This window comes from Symphodus melops (genome assembly GCF_947650265.1).
Source record: "Symphodus melops genome assembly, chromosome: 6".
Lineage (NCBI taxonomy): Eukaryota > Metazoa > Chordata > Actinopteri > Labriformes > Labridae > Symphodus > Symphodus melops.
In genome coordinates this window covers 25,439,252-25,462,102 of record NC_136696.1, presented here as the reverse complement: position 1 = coordinate 25,462,102, position 22,851 = coordinate 25,439,252, and positions in this window count along the sequence as shown.

Here is a 22,851-nt window from a genome sequence, read left to right as displayed (position 1 = left end):
TAACATGGGACATTCTTGAGAGTAACTTTCAGCTTCACGAGACCAGGATGAATCATCCTCAAAGTGTCTCCCTGCGGCGGGCTGACTCAAAGTGAAATGAAGTGGCATGCTTCTCTGGCTGCAGGTGTGTTTCGGGGGAAAATATGAACGCTTGTTGAGTATTTGCTTAAAAAAAAAAAAAAAAAACAGTTATTTTTCCACGAGGGACGATTACATTTCACACTCTGTTGCTGAACATGCTAAACACACATGCACAAACAGGATCCTTTGGGCATGCACCGATGGAGAATGAGGTGTGTGTGGGGCATGTTTGAGAGCAGATGAGCTGCAGAATTTCTAAAGTTTCTAAAGGAGTCCTGGCACTAATTGCAAAGAAGTAATAAGATTAACATTCAGAGACTTACTGAATGAACACAATCTTAATTGAGAAATGTGGCCGGCCTTTTTCTCCGTCTGAGAGGCATAATTATATAATGTGCTTACTTTGCAAATCTGTCTGCATAATACTACTATGGCTCCTTGGATATTTATCAATGAATATAATCCAGATTTACAGAAAGCAGGATTTCCTGTAGTTACTTCCTCATAAAAGCTGCATTAATTGATTTTTGGCCACCAGAGACCTCTCAAACATGTTTCTAAACACAGCACCTGACATGCCTATTCCCTTTATAGCCCTTATGGCTGCTTTGTTGGCCAACAGTATAGCCAATAACTTATCTTGCAGATAGAGAAAGGTCTGAATGAAATAGCACTTATATCACCTTGGCATTCTACTATTCGCTTTCCTTTCTCGCTCATTGTTTGCTTCCACTGACAAAGGCTGGCTATTCATCTTGTAGATTTTCTTCATAAGCTGTCTGCTAAAAATAAACATTACGCCAAAGCAATGGTTGTAATCTTTCATGTGCTTAGCCCCTAACTGTTTTAACAGTATTGATAGATTTTAAATGGATTTTAGTCTGAGTTGGTTTGGCTGCTAATACGTTAATTATTTTGTCTTTATTTCATCTACTTTTGGGTTTTTCTTATGGATTGATAAGTAACACAAATACATATTTGTATATATCAGAATTTAAACATATCCAAACTAAGTCATAACCTATTCACAGATGCTCAAAACTCCTGAAAAGGTCATTTGTTGGGAGGTGGTTATGACAAATATCTTATGACCAGCACTGGAGCGGTGCAATCTAAAAAAACTTGATTGAAACTTGATTCATGTTTAAGCTTGATTATGTTGTCTATTTACCAGTACAATCTTGTCCACTCTTTGGCAATCAATGAATATTTGGAACAACACTTATCATTCTGTCAAAACCTGACTCAGGGCCATGACTACATGAGTAGGACACATGTTGTTGTTGTCTTTTGTTTTATAGTTGTTTTTATGTATTTATTTTTCACACTTTTTTACAATTAAACAAAAAGTAAACAACTCAAAGGATGATTGAAAATATGGGTGGGATGTTGCGAACAGAAAGAAAGACTCAAAGTGTGCAGGTGATGGTTGGATTGAGTCCAGATGAAATAAGAGAGAGAGCCAGAGTAACACAGACATTGGGCTTCTATGCCCTTCAAAGCATGCGGCCCAGCTGCTTTAAACCTGCCTGGCTGATTCCTGAAGGAGCAAGAGGAGAGACATGCTACATGTTAAAAAGCCTGTCTTGTTTGGTTAAGACGATGAAGGTCAGAATTCATGTAATCATCATCTTTTTACATAATGTCCTGACTCCTGGCTTTGTTACAGTTCTTTGTGACATGGTGCCAGTACGAAGTTGAAAGCAGCATTTCAGGACCTCAAAGCCTGTGATGGTACATGAGGAATCAAAAGGTCAGAAATATAACTTGGGGGCAAAATCAATCTGAGCTGTAAAAGTGATAAGTAGAATTGTAAAACCAATTCTAAAACTAACTGCCAGCCAATAAAGATGGGTGGGATGTGTTCACATGTCTTGGCGCATGTTAAAAGCTGCAGCATTGTGTACTAGCTGTAGGGAAGAGAGACTTTTCTTTTTAATGCAGATGGACAACAGGGAGTTACAGTAATCTAGCTTTGATAAAATAAAAGCATGAATGACAATTTCCAGGTTTTGTGGTCGACAGAAATGGTCTAATTTTAAAATGTTTACGAAGTTGGAAGACGCATGACTGTATGACTGATTTGATATGGCTAGAAGACTTTAAGGCAAAATTTCTACTTTCTCTTGAAAGCGCCAACCAATTGACGTAAGGATTGAGATTTAATGCTCGCTCAGAGCACTTCTAGGAGACAGTCTAAATGAAGGATTATTGCCAATTTATCTCTGCTAGACCTTGGGTTATCTCTTTTACATAGAGACCTCACTCATCAATTTAAGTGCATGTCCAACGACACATTAAACTGTTTACATCAGAGGAATAAACAGTTCAGATCAGAAGTGCTCTTTGTTATGCTTCTACTTAAACTCACACCTCATGTGCAGATAACATCTTCTACTTTAGGAGGTTGTTTCACTCTTAACCCTATAACTTCCTTTTTAACCAGCTATAACAAGTTACAAAAACCTAGAACTAGCATAAATTAAATTAAAACCAAATGCCGATCATGCAAATTACTACCTGTATTCACATTATAACGATTTTCTTCATGACTTTACAAGTTCTAAACTCAATGACAGTCCTTTGTGAACAAAATTAGGGGTAAGTAAAGTTTTATTTTCTTTTTAAACCTGTGTAATTTTATGCAATGTCTTATCATTCATATGTGTAATATGGATTTGGCAAGTACACTCATATGTGCACCAGAAATTAGATCTTAGTAGCCCTGACAGCACACAGCTCTGTACCACCACCATCATGGATTTATTACTGCTGCCAGTCGTAAAACTGCTTCATAGAAGTACTGAGTTCTGGCCTTTAATTGCACTTAATTAGCTTAAAACAACAATTTAGTGTAAGCGAATAATAAGCACTTTAAAGTTCTGTTTGTTTCAAAAGCTCCTTTTACCTTTCCTTTTCAAGACTTCCAATGGAGCTGATTCTGTCATGGTTAACTCTTGTTTAGTTGTTCCTTCATAGTTCCCATGTTTTTCCTTTCATTAAACATTTTGAATTAGTATGTTTTATTTGTTAGGCCTTTTGTTTAATATAGTTTTAGTTCTGCACTTGGGTTCTTTGCTTAGTTTTTTTTCCAATATCGTGACAGATTCACGAAGAAGGGATTGCAGCCGCTCAGAACTTAAAAAATTATGCATAAAACGTTCCTGCTATCAACTCTGTTTCAGAGTCTAATTCACAAATTATGTATTGCTAATGATATACAGACACAAACATACCCCAAAAGATAAATAGATTAATACTTTATTGATCCTCTGTGGGACATTCAGGAGTGTCCCACAGCTGGCCAAACATTGATGATGAGCTATAAGGGGAGGGAAAAGTTTTTCGGGTTTATCTTGATGCAAGACTTGAAAAAGGTAAAATGAGAATGAATCTTCCTCTCTGAATGGAGCAACCAAGAGCAAAATAAAACAACAACAGTGAAAATACTTGCATCCTCCAAACAGTCTCCAAGGATGTGAATGAAGATCTGAGTCTCTGAGAGCCCAAACTGAGTTAACCTCTTGTTGTATTAATAGCAATGTCAAGGTTATATTTACAGACTTTAGCAGATAATTTATTTTCTGGATCACTGGGAAGTTTGCTTGTGTAATCTTTTATATCATAAATAATGACTGTGCATCAGTTGTCATCAGCTAAGTGCAACTTTCCCTCCTTTAACTTTTTATTCAGGAAGCAGAGAAATTGCACTTTTAAATGGATCTCAATGGTGTTAAATAGCACCACCGTAACTGGTTCTAGAAATGACCACTGTTCTAACTTACAAATGGGACTGATGCACTCAGGATGCTGTCTACTGGACATTACATTTGGCATGCAATTCCCCTTTGTATTTCATCATGACAATAACTCCCCTGTCTTTTAATGATGTATGATCTTTCTTTTGCCCTATTTATTTTATCTTGTTTTTTTTAATTTTATTTATTTATAATTTTTTTTATACATTTCTGTTGCATTCTTTCCTTAAGCTCTGTTTTAATGTTTTTCTGTTTTTCTGTCTGTAAAGCACTGTGAATTGCCTTGTGTCTGAACAGTGCTATATAAATAAACGTGCCTTGCCTTGCCTTTAGTTATGGGTAGCTCTTTTCTTTGCCATGCTTGGTTGAAAACAGATGCTGTTGCTCTTGTACACGTTGACGATTGCACCAAGGCACACATCTCTGCAAGTACACCAAGTTCTTCTCTCTTTGTTATTTTGAAAATAAATATTCTTTAGACAGTTAAAATGTCAAATGATCCCATCAAAAATATTTGAAAAACATTGCCCTTGTGGTGTCACAACATCAGTTGTCATTCTGCATCTTCAAACAACCGTCTCAACCTCCCCATCCAACAAATCTGTCAACAGACATGTAAACATTATCATCAATGCTGTTTGGATCCTAAAAGATGTTTATGCTGATTTATAACTTTATTTGAAACTGTTCTTCTTGTGTCAGTGAAAATCCAGACATCAGAGACAACTGATAATTCCCTGCACAGAGGACAACAGTCTACTAATGTTGATCCTACTTCCTGTGAAACTGACATTTGTGGTCTGTAAAATTTAGAAAAGGGATTTACAAAAATAAATCAGAGATTTATATGTTCTTGTAATCTTTTGAAGATGCAACATCCACCACACTCTGTCTCATTCTTAAAGAGAAGAACTCCTATGCCCCTTTATAGACTTTAGTTCTGCTTTTAATACCATTTTAATACCATACAACTGATGAGAAAAGTTGAGGTCGCTGATGCTGGACACGGGTACCTGCCACTGGATTCTTGATTTCCTGACAGAGCGGCAGCAGACTGTCAGAGTGGGCCACCACAGTGAGTACATGCCTGTTGCTCACCCTGCTAACTCATGACTGTTGTGCTCAATTCGACAGCAACCACATCGTCAAATTTGCTGATGAGACAACAGTAGTGGGACTTGTCAGAAAACGACGACGAGTGACAATACAGAGCTGAGGTGGGGAAACTGACATCATGGTGCAATCTTCACAATCTGGCCCTCAATGTAAATAAGAACAAGGAACTGGTGATGGATTTCAGGAGGACTGACAGACCCAATCATATGCCACTGATAATCGATGGTGCTGTTGTAGATAGGGTTAAAAACATTAAGTTAAGTTGGGTGTGCACCTTGTAGATGACCTCTTCTATTAACACCAAAGACGTAGTTAAAAAGGCTCAACAATGGCTCCACCCCCTTTGGAGACTAAAGAGGGCATGTTTCCCCATCCCAGCTCTCACCTCATTCTACAAGGGCACCATTGAATCCATCCTAACATTCTCACTCACTTCCTGGTTTGGCAATTGTAATGCTGTCCAACAGCAGCAGCTCAACAGGATAGTGAAGACAGCCAGCAGAATTATTGGTGTCCCCCTCCCCTTTCTGCTCGAAATTTAGGATTAGCGCTGAGCTCGTAAGGCCTCCAGAATCATCAAGGACTCCCACCACCCATCTCACAAACTGTTTTACCTCCTTCAATCAGGCAAAAGGTATCGGAGCATTTCCATTAAATCAAGCAGAACAGTTTCTTTCCACAGGCTGTCAGGATAATTAACTAACTGCGGCCCCTTCCTCTGTCACACTAATAACCAGTGCCACTATGAGAGGGACATGCGCTGCACTCACACTTTAAGGCCACCACACTTTAGACTAGAAAATTCAATGACTGGCGCTAACTGTATGCTTACGACCTGTATATATATGTATATATATATATATACATATATATATATATGTTCTCACACTGCTTTGGGGGCTGTGAGAACAACATTTCGTCTTTTTTTATGTATGCAGACACATGAGAAATATAAATGAATCTTTAATCTTTTTACCAGCACTCATTCCATCTGTCTCAGTAAACACTGAAGACATTTAGGGCCTGTCTTCACTAATGGCTTTTTTTCCCACCGTCTGCGCCCACGTCTTAACATCTTTCACAGATTACATCTCTGGCATTTACTGTTGTGAGGTTACAAAAGTTGACTCATGGCAGTGCTGCTTCCTGCAGTGATGACAGTTTAAAATTGTTCCGTATGCCTACTATTTGCTTTAATTCGACGAAAAGTCTTTTGGAAAACATGAAACATGATTTTCTTTCCTAGCGCAAGCAGTAGCTCTAGACCTGGAAATTGCAACATTAAATAGACGAGTCAGATTAGCTCATGTGCTGCTATGTTTGAAAAATAAGTTGATATCAGAAGTCATGCCTTTCTTGATTTTGAAGGGTCAGTTTGGAAAAAGAGACGTTGACAAGTTGGTCAGTGTTGCAAAATTTGATTTATTTTTTAAACTGAGATTTTAGCGGCCACAGAAATAAACGTTTGACGTTTTGTGGTTTGGACCTTGTCACTGAAAAACACTGAACTGTTTTGAAAATAAAACAGGTTCTGCCTGCACATAAAACACTTTTTTTTTGCACAGGCTCTAAGGTACATTATGGATTCAGGATTGTTAGAGGCTGGAGAATCTTATGTATAGGTCAAGAGGTAAGGTCCTTGAGGTTGAAGAAAAATCTGACCGCCATGAGCCACTACTAAAGACTTGTTGCTATTTTTGTGGCATTGATTTTGCAGTTTATTGTTACATCCCTTACTTTGCGATATCCTGTCCCACCTGCCAGGCAAGTAAATATGATTCAGACTAAGTCAGCATCTTTTATCACACCTTAATACTTCAGTCAATCAATCAATCTTTGTTTGTATAGTACCAATTCACAACAAACATTATCTAAACACACTTTACCAAAGAGCAGTTAAAAGACATATTGTTCTATTATCTATAGAGACAATTAATCCATCATGAGCACAGTGCTAAGCTACAGTGGCTAGGAAGTGCAAAACAAAATTACAACAACACGCCCAACAGGATCATCTCTTCAGATGCCGTGACAGATATTACAACAAATACATCATGAGGACAAAACCAAACTCACAAGAGGTGAAACACTTCACAAGTGTTGAGGCAAATATACAAGAGGCAGAACACTGTTACCGGTCCCCTAACAAATTTACCGAAAGAAAGTTGAAGGAAAGGGAATGTACCAAATGTGGTAAGTGACCAGGAAGTCATGAAACTTCCTGAAATTAATACTGATGCCTTTCTTTGACCTAAGAAATGAAGAAAGACTATAAAAGAGAATCACTGTGTAAATTATTACTGTTTTAAAGCTGAAACTGCAGCCGGAGTATATAGGTGTCATTGTGACGTACTGTACTTTGTGCTGCAAAAGTGTTTTTGTTTAAAAAGTAAATGTGATTTGATTGTATACCTTCTCGCTGATATTTTTCTGAAACCAATCATGCTTCTTACAGCTGGCTTTTACTTCTTAAATCTCTGAATGTTGATGGAAATATGTTTAAATTATCATCGTCAGTTAAAATTTATCCACACAGGTTTGAGTCCAGACCGCCTGAGCTACTTTTTTAAAAAGTTATCCAGTTTGATTCTCACTTCTGAAGGTCTGGCAGGACGCGCAGAGGAATAATGCAGTACACAAAGGGAACAACCTTGAATATTAGATTGGTAGAGTGTAAGTCAGTAAGGAAGAGTTTAAACTGTTGCCATGACAGCTGCATTGGATTACAAAAAAAAAATGACCTTCTGACATCATGTGAAGCTCTTTGCCTGTATCACAGGAAGAGTTACACAATCTGACTTAACTTGTGTCAAGAATAATTTGAGCAATTAGTATTGAGGTAATCCTTAAAAGCAGTTGGTAATATGATACACATGCACAAACAGCTTCAGGGGGAAAGTGAGTTTCATCTTAATCAGTTATTTGATGCACAGAAGAGGAGCTGCACCGCCATGATTTACCAGCACTGTGTTTTACATTCACCCCTGACCGTAGTGTTATCTCAGGATTAATACCAAGTGGATATGCATAGGTCAGACAAGGCAATAGGATCTGTTGTTAGATCCAACAGAATCAGGTGAATGGATTAGGTAGGATTTAGTCTACAAACTGATCCAATTACTTTTGTAATATACAACTGTGATTGAATGATCCATGTGGGAATGCCTGTTCCATGTTTGTACAGTGTTAGTACACTGAAGGTCTTATTTGAAAAAAAACTTCCAGGGCTTATGCTTTTGCAGCAAGCTACACTTATGTTTGAATATTACCATTTATTCCTCTCTCAATGATCGCAAACATCATTTTGTGCATCGCTTACGTTCTCTTTGTGAAATAATATACATGAAAGTTAAAGGTCAGATGGATAGCTGTATAACAAAGCTACTGCTACTGTGCTAGATTATCACCTACTTTCACTTGTCTAACAGGATGTGGAACTGCCATTGTGGCTTATACTAGTCAAGCAGCATGATTACATAAACCACACTGCCTTCAGGGAAGCGGTGGGTCCGGAGATTCCAGCTTGTAAAGCTATAATTGACCCCCAGAGGGGTTAGGATTAGCATTTAGTTGCGTCCCCAAACTGAACCAAATATTCGCAATTTGGCAATTGGAAATTTATTTTAAAGCCAAAGTGGCCGTTAAAGAGTACTGTCTGCAATCTGAACTCCATCTAACTTTGACCTCCCTACCCTGAGGCAGGTGAGTGAATGTGTCTGTTGGTTATTTAAATTCCTGAAATGGTTTTGCAAACCTGGTTGGAACAGGTGAAGAACCAACACTTTATACAGCTGAAGCCACTGACTCAATTTAGCCAATTGAAAAGCAAAAGCAACTGGATAACAGGCAAACAATGAAGAGCACATCTGCACATGGAAACACGTCTATGTTGTGTAGGTTTAGACTGTTTTATATCAGTACAAGTGACAATGTTATACCTATTCACAGCTACATTATCTGATTCCAATCTCTTGTGTCTACACTTTTCAAATGTTAACCTCCTGCATTATTTCTTAAAGGTATAGTATGTAGAATTGTTTGACAATGTTTAAATTAAAATAGCAAACTATATAAAAACAAAGTAAATAAAACCTTTTTTTTGTTACCTTATCGGTCAGCTAACAATCTTCTGTGAAGCAGAGTCTGTAGCAGACTTAATCAACCCCCCGGGCATTAGACTGACCTTTTTAAATGTTCAATGGCACGCAAGAGGATGTCTACACTTCAGGCGGGTCTATCTGCAACATGTTGAACATTACTGAGATTTAAGGTTTTCTTTATTATACCCGCAAGAGGACATTTTCTTTTGAAGTCAGCAGTAAAATAAATGCACACATACATACAGCCTCTTGTCAGCATACAACATAACATGGACAGTGAAAACACACGAAGTAATTGCAGCAGGGACAATTGAGTTTGTCATTCTCTTTGTACTGCATGCTGACAGGCTGAATCTGGGGCCTGATGGCAGCAAATTAAAATCCTTGGACAGAGGAGGACTTTGATCTCTCAAGATTGACTGAGCCTTTTTCAAACACTTTACTCTATATAACTGACAGAAGTCAGACAGGGACGACCGTGTGATTCTGCCACAGGGTTTAACAATGCTTTTTGCAGCATCAGTTCGGAGCTCACAGGCTTCTTCCATTAATATCTACAATCTATGGTTATTTCCCTGCTTATAATAATAATGATAAAAATGACTTTTTTTATATAGCACCTTTTAAAACACAGCTTTATAAAGTGCTTTGACAAAAAGCAAAGGCAAACACAAGTGAGTGACGCAAAATAAACCAAACACGCAATTCTCCATCAGATTCAGAGGACCTCATTGTTGGAATACAGCTTCAATTCATTTAAAAAAAAAAAACTATTTATTTCCTGCTTGGCCAATTAAGCAATAAACCATAATAATCATTTTTTTGTCCCTTTTCCCCCCCTCGTCTTTAATGTTTATTCTTTTCTCTTGTGTATTCATTTACATTTTCAGTATGTTTCCTGGTTAGCTATTCTTATACATGCTCGGACTAATAACTTGTTTCTGTATTACGTTTCCCGTTAGAGAAGCTTTTGACAAGCCCCTCTGGTTTTATTTCTTTTTAGTGAACCTGTAGCCCTTTGAAAATCTACCATAACCCGCTGCACATTATATGTTCATACCGGCTTGTTAAACTCTTAGGATCTCCTGATTTTCAGGCTGCCGTGTACTGGCACCCCCTTGTTGTGTCGTAAGTTTGACCGGGCGGATTAATTGAAGACAAAGCTATTTGTTTTATTATTATTAATATTCTTAAAAGGGTCATTTTCTGTTTGTAACTTAAAAAAGTGAGATACCACACAGATTCTTGAATAATGTAAACAAATCAGTTATGTCTCACAAGAAACATTTTGATTTAAATTGGATTGGACTCTAAGGCACATTTTCCTAAACACTTGATCTGGTAAACTTCACTTAAAGTCACTGAAGCCACAGAAAAGTATAAGGTAGTAATAAAAGCAGGCCACAATCGATTTTCAGAAGTCACCAACCAATTTATTTCTGACCTGGAAACCTTCAAAGCCCTAAAGTCCCATCTGCAAGAAACAGTATCTACACGGATATGTGGATGCTGGCAGGCTTTTGTTTCCAAGTACAAACTCTGAAAAGTAGCTGTTAAGGTACATTCAGAAGCTATATGGATGGGGATTGTTCAGTAGGGTGGTTGCCTGAAAGGCAAACCACACTACTACTATTGCCAATATTCTTATTATTATATCCTCAAATTTGGCACGCTTCTCCTCCCACAACGTTGGCGACACACACACAAGAAAGGTATCAAAACGACCGGCTCGGTCATGACATGGGTGCTCTTACTTTATGGAAACTTCCGGCACACGATGTGGACACAAATAAAGTTTAAGTGACAAAAATTCGCCCCATTTAAAATGAATGGCAAAAATTCAAATCCTAGAGTGCAACTGCCAAAAGCTTCTGTTTGAGAAACATATATGTAAATCGCCATCCTGAAGTCACTGTTACTCACATTTACAAAGAAAAATACATCAAAAGAAAGCTCTGAGTGTCCTCTCACTCATAAAGCAAAAAATAAAGACATGAAATGTTTCAGTCTCCGAGGGGAGGCACTTGTTTGACAGTCACGCACCACATACACACACATTGGGCTCTCACTCTAACTGATGTCCAGAATTTCACAGTTTTCACTCTTGTTTTAAAATTGCCACTGTGGTCCCAGTCTGAATGCTAAATGAAAATAAAGTACATCGAAACGTGCGCCTATGTGTGCTGTCGCTCACAGTCCAAACGGATCTGTGACACCATTTTTATTTTTGAAGATATTTGAGGTTTTGCGAGCAGTGGTAAGCCCATTCAAATACGTTGATGGAACGTTCTGGCAGATCAAAGCTGAATGTCAACCAATCAGTGAGCAGGTTATCAGAGTTAAAAGCTGAACATCAACCAATCAGTGAGCAGGTTATCAGAGTTACTGTTAGCTGGCTACAGTTAAACGTTCTTACTGCAGTACCACACATGCACACTGCTGATACAGCGTCTCCCTTTGTTCAATACGTTCATCTTTGACAAAGACTCAGAGTGAGTGAGCTACTGACAGATCTATAAAACAAGATCAACAAAAAGATTGAGACTTACTTCGTTCTCCACAACGGGCGCCATGGTTGACGATCAGAAGGTCCTTGATTGATAAGAAGTTCCTTGATGCTTTACACACCTTTAAACTTCCAGAACCTCCAAAAGCCCAGAAAAGAGTCCCTGATGTGGGCTGGTACTGAGGTTAAGTTTCAGAAGCCAATGCTCTCCAGAGACAAATCAAGCCATATTTATCAATACAGCACAGCAGAAATCCTATCTGGAACCTTTTAAAGAATAAACTAAAAGCCAAAGTGGATACCATTGGGTTCTGGTCATATAAAGTCGTTAGAAACAATCAGAGCATTTCTGGACAGTCACAGATAGAAAACAGACACGTCCTAACCAAGGACAGCAGTGACCATAAACTGCACATGGAAATAAAAATACTGTTTAAAGCCGAAAGAAAATGGAATCTGTCGTCTTTGTTTAACGGATCTGGTTGTGACAGAAATTCAGTGGTAATGTCTCTTAAAGCTTTATCATCATACCACCATGTGGGGAGAAGGCGCTCCCTGGTGTCACTAAGTATTGTTTGTTTGTTCCAGATCACAGATTGGGGTGTTGATTGGGATAAATTGGTGCCACTTGGGCCCATTGCTCCCAGGCTATAATCAAGGCTCTGTTGCGCATTCAAGCCCTCTGCTGCTTCTGGCTTGTATTTTTTGAGTCAAATTATCCCTCATGAACACCTTACACTGCTGACCACACTGATATTCACACTCTATATTTAAATTATTTAGTTGATCTTTTAATAAATTGACATTTAACACGTGCAGTTTAAAGCCTTTTCAAACAAGTTTCCGATAATTTCGTTCAACTTTACAATTGAAGTTTTAATCCCTATACTCAATTGGACCAAAATATCAAGAGAATTACTATTAGAAGATATAAATAAAGTTACCTTTGATCTATTTTTATTTACATTAAAAAGGAGTGTGTGCTTTTTATACTTCTTTACTCATAGTGCTTTTGAAACCGTCCAGAGTCTGGCAAAACGTTTTAGTTCCAATTCTACAAATAAATGCATACAACACTGTTCGGGTGTCATCTTCGTTCTTTTTTCCAAGGACACCAGCGATTTTTTCCCAGTCCTATCCGAATCCTAATAATGCCTGCACGTTTTCTTACACACATTAACTGAACATCAACAGGGCAAAACTACTTTTCTTGGCCGCCTCTTTCTAACAGTGTTCCCATTAGTGCTCCCATAATATTTTTTTTACACAATCATCATGGTTGTAGTGTTTAGTTATTTTCACTAACATTCTCACTTTGATCTTGCACTTCTCATATCTGACTTGACTAACTGGATGTGTCATTATTGACACTGTGTGCGTGTGAGCCATATCTTGTGTAATATCTTGTTCCTACACAGAAATCCTAGGGTGCAGTTATGATAGAACTATAATCAGAATTCTCAAGAAATACTGCATAGTGCATAGTCGTTAAAAATAAATAAATCAGCTATTATGAAGGGATACTTCCGTCTGTGCCAAAAAGATTGGAGATCAAAATGTCATGGATTCTGCTGGAGCTTCCTGCTCCTGATACCCCGCCTTCCTGCACTCACTCCTCTGCTCACTGTCCATTCTGCACCTGCCAGCCTTCCCCCCTGTTCTTGGTCTCCGCCCATTTCCTGTGCCGTCTCAGCCAATCATCTGTCAGCCTCCTGGATCCTGCCACTCACCTGTTGCTCATCTGCTCATTACCCTCTCTATATAAGCTTGGTCAATCTCCCCTCTTATTTGTCTGATCGTCATATGTGTTACTGCCTGCATAGCCTCCAGCCAGCTCGATATTGCCTGTTGGATATTCCCCCGGATGACTTGGGACTGGTTTGCTTGATTAGGGACCGAAGCACTGACCAGTGCGAAGGACCCTATTGTAACCCTAATGATTATTTATTTTATTTTTTTGTTCCGCCTCTTTGGAGCCATTTTTGACGGCTTGAACGTGAATGAAAACTCATCAAAATCTCCAATGTCATCGGGTCTGGCGAAAAATTTGATATTCTCGTCATTTCGTAAAAATTTTTTGCAAAATGACTCAATGGCGCCCCCTTCAAATTTTCAAAAGGGCCTCCCCATTGAGGTTTTTTCATCGTACGTGCACGACAATTTTTATGCACATTAAGCATGCGAGATCTCACATAAAATCCTCTTACACCCATAGTCAAAACCAAACAGGAAGTCCGCCATATTTTTTTTTGATGGCGAAAACTCGCGTTTCACAGGTTAGCTATTTGAACGAACTCCTCCAAAAGCGTTTATCCCATTGATACAATGAGATTGTCAGTGTGTTCTCGACATGTTGAAGATCTCTCGTTGTGCTCTGCACGTTATTTCCTCAAAGGGCGTGGTCATACAGACGCGTTGTTCGTCACAAACAGGAAAAAGTTTGTTACGGGCCTTAATATAGTCATACATTCATCAAACATCATACACAAGATCCCAGTGGAAAAATAAAACTAGACATGTTGGCATAAAAAGTGGGCGTGGCTAATTTACTCAGTGGCGCCCCCTTGAAATTTTCAAAAAGGCCTCCCCATTGAGGTTTTTTTGTCCTACATACACAAATTTTTTTATGCTCATTGGGCATGTCAGGACCTACATAAAATCCTCTTACACCTATAGTCATAACCAAACAGGAAGTCCGCCATATTTTTTTGATTGCAACAAAAATGGCCGAAATTCCTTTTTCACAGGTTAGCTATTTGAACGAACTCCTACAACAGCGTTTATCCGATCATTGTAAACTCAGTGTCAGTGTATTCTAGACATGTTGAAGATCTCTCCTTGTGCTCCGCACGTTATTTCGTCAAAGGGCGTGGCCACGCCGTACCATCAAACTTTGATGTCTCGGCACACTCCAATTTTTTAACCTTTGATGACTGTAAGGCCTACTGCTTGGCCTCGTGTCGCGGCTGCACTCCCGCGGTCGCACTCTCGCGGTCGCGACACGCGCCGACATGCGCGGGGTGCTTCGGTCCCTTCATCACCGCTTGCGGTTTTAATTTTTTCTTGTTCTTGTTTTTGTTAATGGACTTATGGTACTCTGCCTTAAAGATTAAGTAAAGTTTCAGTTTTTTCGCCTTACTCCTGCCTCTGCTCGTTTATTCTGCGATTGGGTCTTCTCCGAACCGTAACACAAAATAAGGGCCAGAGCACCAACAAGTGGTATGTGCCAGGAATTCCTTGTTTCATCTGTGCCAATGATTAGCATTTTTTGAGGAGGTAAATATCCAAAATATCATCATCTTTATTTAATCATGAAATGGAAATGAAATGCATTTGTAAAAGCACATGTAGCAGAACACAAACAGTAACTTAGCCTTTTTAGCTCTACATTTTACCAAATATTAAGTCACACACTTTTATTTAGAAATTTTAGAATATTAGTGGCATGATTTAACTTGCTCTTTCTAGCGTCTCCCAATGAACTTGAAAGTCATTCGATCGTCTGAATTGTGAATGTTTTGCCTTGAAATGGCTCAACAGTGTCAGTTGCATGTGCATTTTGGTGACTTAAATAATAATAAATGTAACCAATATAAAGTGTATTTGCACAGATGACTTCCCGTTTAGGAGGGGAAGCATTTCATGTCTTAATTTAATGGTCCAGGTTTTTGGTCAAAAAAACTTGAGCTAATGTTATAATTTCAAAGTTTCCTGATCGATGAGGAAGTAACATTATAATGGATACCCATGTGCGTATTTGCTTGTCATAGACATGGCGCCACCTAGTTTTCAGAGAGAGCAGAGTGAAAATCTGATTTATGGAAATGGACACTTTTACAGGATCAGAAATAAATTATTTTTTAATCCTGGGTGGGATTAGAGAAATTTTGATTTTGAAACTTGTTTTATGTAAGGTAACATACAGTCAGACATGATCAGTTTGTTTTCTTTATATTGGAGGGTCCTGTAGTGACAAGTCAAAGTGTCATTGGGCAAAACACTGAACCTCAAATTGCTCCCAAGTGGCCATCCACTGTAGTATCTGAACCTGTTTTATATTTGGTTTATTACTGGTGGGAAGTTGGGCACCTCATGTGGCATCATCATTGTATGAATGTGTGTGAATGCTAAAAAAGTGCTATGTACGTACACTTATCAACACGGAAAGTATCATGTTACTTCCTCATGGACCGTCTAAAATAAGTAACTGTTCAGAAATGAGCCCGCTGTTGTATCTGCTACTTTTGATTTTTGGTGATATGGGATAAAAGTCAACATGAGACTTATCACCGATCATGTGATTAACACTTGTCCTCCATTTCGCCCTGAGGGTGACTCTGCGGGGATGAGTAAAGCTTTGAGCGTATGACACTTTAACAGCTTCAATAACAGGAACTTCTACATATTTAGAAAGACCACAAGGGTGGAATATTCATTCATCATTCAAGGCTTCTGTGTCTCATGTAAAGCTGCTGATAAGTGAAGACTACTTAAACTGCCCGCCTAGTAGCAATTCTCATTTTACACCAACTCTAACAGATGTACTGTCCTGAGGCAAGGCTTTGTCATTTATGTCGGTGAAACTGACACACTGCATGCACTTGACAGAACACCTCAGTCCTCAAACAAATGGCACAACAATGACCGGAAAAATTACTTCCTATAAAAAAGGACATTGAGAATTAAAGTCAGGGATATACTTTTTAAGATTTTGGTTAAAATTGTCTTTAGGTCCTGACAGTAATTAATAATTCAAGGGATCTGAAAAAAAAAAAAAAAAAAAAAAAAATCTGTCATCTGTAAACTTTGACCATTGTTGGCACTCGGTGCACGTTAAATGAAAAATCAAGCCTCTTTACCCCATGCATGAGCCCACACTCAAAGCATGAGCTGGAATCCGCTTCTGAAACCAATGGCGCTAGTACATGCAAGTGAGTGGCGTGGCTTTTGGCGTTGGTGCTCTCACTGTTTGTCTATGGACACAGATGGACAGACAGTCCGTTTGCTGCCAGGAATATCTAAAATGCCAATTCCTTCTGGAACAAATCTCAGAATCAGTTGAGGAAATGGCCGTATCTGCTGTAGACAGATTGTAAATAGAGCACCGTATCTTCATTGATAGTAAGTGGTGGTGCCATGCATTCTGGGAGTCGTCATCTTTCATCTTTCATTCACATGAGCCATTGAATTTCTCTCGGAATCAATAAAGTATCTATCTAGATAGATAGATACTTTATTGATTCCAACTTTCTGCCTTTTCCCGGTTAAAAAGGCACCAATGTAAACAAAATAAAAGTATAACAAAATGTTGTTTTTCAAATGCAAAGTAACAGATTGTGAAATATTTGGTTAAAAATGTGATTCATAATGATTTACATTTGATGTAGAATTAAGCATTTAATCCTGATTTAGATAGAAAACTTCATACAGTCAACAGTACAACAAATGTTAGAGACATAAAACACAATATTTACAGAGCTTAACATATCCTGAGTCACAGAGAGCAAATTCATCATTCAACACATCTCTATGTGTTTGTCTACACTTAAACAAGGTCACCCGACTTGAGCATACTGAGTACAATGATGAGTCAGGACCCTGAGATTTATTATGAATCTTAGCGTATCATGATATACAGTATCCAAGGATTTAAGGCACTGAGACAATGCATGCATACGTACAACATCACCATGTTCAAGTGAGGGCAGGAAAGTAGCAGCAACAAGTTGTTTTTTTGCAGCAAAAGATAAACAAAATTTGTTTGTTTTTTTAAAATAAAAAAACCTAGCCGCACCTTAAACTTCTTTACAAGTCGCTGAATATGGAGCTTGAGTTTAGTTTTATAAGGATTCAAACTCAATTTCAGCTCCTGAAGACTGTCCTGTACAGAATCAAAGGCATCGTGTAACTGACAAAGAGCCTGATGCTGTGTAGTAATAGTAGACAACAGAAAAAGGAAACAGAAATACAGAAAAAGAAAAAAATAACACAAAGCAAACAAAGGAAGGAAAGAAGAAGAATGAACAGTTTGGTGTGTGGGGGGGTTAAGAGCAGGCCTGTTGCTGAGGACTGCAGCTGTCGGGATGGGGTATGGGGATGGGGTGGCACAGAACTCTACTACAGTAGTCCAGGTGGGAGGTGATGAAGGTTTGCATGTGTGCATGAGGGTCATGCCATGTGGAGGAGGAGCTAAAGTTGCTGATTGTGACAGGTTGAGGTAGGCGATTGAGGGGGATGGTTTCGGAGACCGTTAAAAAGGTCCCGGAGGATGAGGATGCTGATATAAAGAGGTCATATGGGTTCCTAACACCATCTGTTACACAAACAGGTTATCAATAATAAGTGCATGACATCAAAGTGGATACCCGTATAATGAGCTAATTCAGCACCACAGCAAAGTTTCCTGGAGAAGGATCCATATTTGATGTAGTCAGGCTGCCAGAGCCATTGGCATTAGGAAACAAGAAGGTATGTTGAGAAAGGCATACCAGACATGCAGAATGGGGATTGGTTTGATAAAGAGGCTTACAAGGAATTTCCAAGGGGAATAACCATTTACATAATGCAAGGAAGAGAGTATCATGATCATTTTATTAAAGCATTTTATATGTCCAAAGATCACCCAAGAATTGTAGTCTTATACTTACCTTATGTTCTATCTGATGAATTAAGTAATTTCCCTGTTTTGTTTTTTTAAACCATTTGGGGAGTAACCCAAGTTTCCAGTTAGAACGCTTTCTTGAATGTTCCATTGAAGGAGCGTCCATAAGAAGCTCTCACAGAGAACTGCTATCAGCTGACGGTGAGCTTGATAGTGTGTAAGTATGGACATAATGGACACTTTTTTGTCTTTAATTGAGGAGTCTTTTTAGTCACCCATCACTTCAAATGCTGTACCTATCTATAATGGTATACCCCTTTTTTTCTCAATAATCAAGAAAGCTGCTGATAAGTGTCAGCCTGTTTGCATTAATATGAAATCCTACTTTGCTTACACACGTATAGTGGCCTCTTGCATGGTTCTCATGGAACCACGTCAGGTGTGGTGCAGTGGGTGATGGTCGCAGCTGCACTTGATGTCGTAGCAGCGCTTGTCTCACCATCGAATACTAGTATATTGGTTGCATTAGTGTATAGGACCAAGCGTGCAGAACTCTGTCACACAATGATTTCAATTTATGTTCAAATTTACAAAATATCTTTCTCAATTTGACAGCATATAGGCTGTGCTTAGCCAATGAGCTGCTATCACAGACAACACAGCAAAACAAGATCACACAGGCTATAAAAAGCTGCAAGCTAAATTTCACTACACACCACTAGGAGACACCATGCAGTGCTTAAGTGTACTGGGTAGTACTTTTAATTACACATTTTATTAAAAATAGATGTCAGGAGAAGACCTTTCCCCCTTTGATCTCAAACATTCACATGAGGGACTCCAATTTTGCGAGTGCTTTTCCATGTGTCTTTTGAATGGCAGTTATAGTCGGCTGGGCGTCAGGGACGTTGGGTGGTAGTAGTGCCTTATCACCTCACTGAATGTTGAGGGATCTCTATTTACTCAAGAGCCTCGATTCTGCAACCAGGATATTGTTCTCTATTTTTTAACCTTGTTTAAAACCATGCATCCACAAGTCATCATTCACATGAAAATAAATTGGATTGATATATTTTCAACTGTGGCTCAGGTTAGAGCTGTTAATAACTTACACAACCAAATACTTTTAAAAAATCCACTGGATAACACAAATAAATAACAGACAAATGGTTTTATAGGCTGCATTTGTTTGTGTTGTCTGAAAAAAAAAGTTTCTTGAGCTTTCATCAAGAATTCAAGTCTTATGATACATAGTTGCAACAATTATTACCCACATGTTTTATATTTGCCATGTGCACCAGCTGTGGACAATATTATGTAAACATTATGGTAGAGAAAATAAATGATGGCTGATCAGAAATTGATTTTCATGCAACTCAATTATGGATGTGATATAGATTAAAGACAGTTGAACCACACAATGTAATTTGGCCTTTTTGGCACCAATGAATGAGTGAGTTGTACTCTTAATAGGATTATGCTCAGATGGTTGTTCAAATATTTGTAAGTCACATGGGCTTCACATTATCAGATTACTGTCTGCCCCCACAGCTTGTGATGGTCGGTGATTAATGAAAGATAAACTATTAAATAGAGCAGGACATTTAATCTCCGAAATAAGGGAACACATTTTCTAGAACATATAAACCCCTTATCTCTTGTTGGTTTATTAATTAATGTATGCACATTTGTTTATAAAATTACATACATATTTTGATAGGAAGTTTGATTATGCTTTAGCTGAAAGTGTTTTGAAAGATTGCAGTTTAGTAGTTAATAAATGAAAAGTATAATAATATATTCATTTGACTAAATCTCTATGTTGAACATTGTTTCACGTCTTTCTTTATAGAGAGTGTAAATTCACTTGGCACTATTGAAAAGGATATTAATAAGTTATATACAGTATGGACCAAGTAGAATACTTTGTTCTGGAAATATGAAGACAATCGGGAAATGCAAGAGTGGGATTTGTAGTTTTTTGTATGGTCACATACACACAACAGCCAAAAATGCAGTTCTTACAGGAGAAATTAACATGTTTACAGACTAGAACAACAAACAGAATAAGTCATATTAGTTTTGTGCTCATGCACACACATTGTACAGGGGTGATTTTTTCTTCTTCTTCTTATTTTTTTAAATGGCTCTGTTTTTATTTTATGACCGATACTGGGTTTCCACAGTGCTGACCTGATTGACAGGCAGGCATGGTGTAACAGTTCGTCAACAGGCTTCAAACCTGCCTCAGCTCAAGCTCTCAGCCTGTTGTGAAGTTGACTGAAAGTTAGGCTGATACAACATTTCCATCATTGTGGCTGCTGCTGGTAAGCGTCAGGAGCCCCCTGCAGGAACAGACGGCTGGTGTCACTCAGGCCTCATCTATATATTAATATAAACAGTCAATTATATAAACACATTTTCAAAAAGAGTCCAAGCCAACCTTGCACCATTATCACGTGCTTATAAGATTAAAGTTGAATATACTTTGTTTTTAAGAAAAAAGAAGGAAAGGCCAGAAGCAAGTGTTGTTTTTTTTCCAACAGCTCAGTATTCTCTTGAACCAGAACCAATCTTGAACTAAATCTTTCAAAATATGATGCAACATATAGTCAAAGAGAGAGGTTTTCTCAAGAATAGATAAGCAAATACTTTTGCATGTACTCCAAACACTTTGCAATCAACTCTTGACTTTGTGATTCATGGCTTACCTCCAAGAGTCTGTTTGAACACAGGACACAATGCTGTCTGCTTTTATGACCATGAATGTTATCTAAAATGACAGGTTGCTTGGTGACTGCCTTGCCATGGTGATGATGTGTGACCTCTGAAATATAATGTCAGTGTGATTGCAAGCCAACAAATGATTGAGCCGCAATGTCTGAAAAAAAAAAAAAAATCAGATTACATAATTTACATAAGCAAAACTACATTTCTGTTGGGCAGTGGGCCCATCAGAGAATAAACCTTCATAGAGGCAAACAAGGTGGTGAACTTTTTTGATTTTCTTTTTTTTTTGTATAAAACTTAGAGAGCTTCTTGCAATTGCAAAAAAAAGAAGATCTACTTCCCCAGGGAAGTGTTGCCAAGTTTTAAACTGTTGTGTGTATTAGACGCCTCCATGACTCACACGTTGATTTCCGTGAAGGGCATGTGCAGCCCGAGGTATCGGACAGATTTCACTCAAGGCCTTCATGCTGTTCTGAACCGTGTTTACAGTATATTCACCTGTTATGTGTTACATGTGTTTCCTGTGGTTACATGTGCTGCTGTTGGGCTGATTGTACTAACTGTTGATTGTACATGAACCCATTGATAATTTTAAGCATTGCAAAATCATCACAAAGTTCATTTTTTCAACACTTGATCTTTTCTAATCTCGGGACATTAACAGCATAATAACAGTGTTTGAGATCTCTTAGTAAAATGCATTTGTCTAGGACGCTCTGCTGTGGTAGCTTCAAGGTTGGAATAAATAAAGAAATTAAAATAGACATAGCTCGCAAGAAGAATATGATGAAACGGAGCCAGGCTTTGTTGTGCCCCACAGACCGTGTGCTTACAGATAAGTCTTGACAATGTCAGGGCTGACTTGAAGCCCAAGACCATTGACTTTGACTCTCAGTATGACATGTGCATTGAGAAAATTATACTAAATGTTGCAAGTAAACACAATCAAACCTTCATTACATTTTCTCGTTGAATGTTTCGCCTTGCAAATTAGTGCCACATGATTGTTATTTGTAAAAGTCATGGTTAGTTACACAGTGCAGGGGAACAAAATGATTTATTGTAAAGAATGTAATGAGATGCCTTTAGAGGCAGAATGACATTCAGACAGCAGATAAAAGTTTAAAAAGCTACCTTTGCACAAATATTTGAAATACACTTCCACATACATTCCTTGTTATTGTTCTTAATAAAAAAAATATGCCTTTGGGAAGAGGACTTTCATATGTCTTTGTTACCCTCGGAGTGAGTCAGACAAAGGTTTATTTTACTTCAGTCTACTATGTATACACTTTACAAAGTACACCAAGATGTAGCCTGAATAAATGTTCACTTTGACAGGAAAGAGAAAAAAAAGTTTTCCACCTAATTTGTTGTGCAAAGAGCATCATAGATGTAGTGCAAATCAGAGAGTGAACACATTATCCACACCCGTATTGATACTGACCAACGTCAATCAATCAATCTTTATTTCTATAGCACATTTAAAAGAACCCTGGAGATCTTCCATTATATCACGACCACATTGAGATTAATAGATAAGGGCTTCCAGCTTAGTGGGAAACATGGCCTAATTCAGTATGGTGCACCTTGGAGTAAAGCTGCATATAGCAGCTTAACCTGTGCTATCTTTTAATTCGAAGCGCTTATCTGTTGTTCTGGCTCGCATATGCAGATGAATTTCTTTTTTCCTCTCGTGATTTTCTTGCAACCACAAATAGTGCCCCTGATCTTACAAATTCCATTCAACTCAATGTCTGCTTAGAAAGTGTCTTCAAACTGTCCAGATTCAAACTCTTTGTCTTTGGGCACTTAATCACAAATCCATCAGTCCATCTTGCTGTTCAAAGATTGGATGTTTACATGGATATATTTGAGATGTTTTCTTTTATTTCTCAAATCTCACATATTGAATTAATTCAACAGAGCAGATTTCATGTTTCACGTCGATAGGCTTAG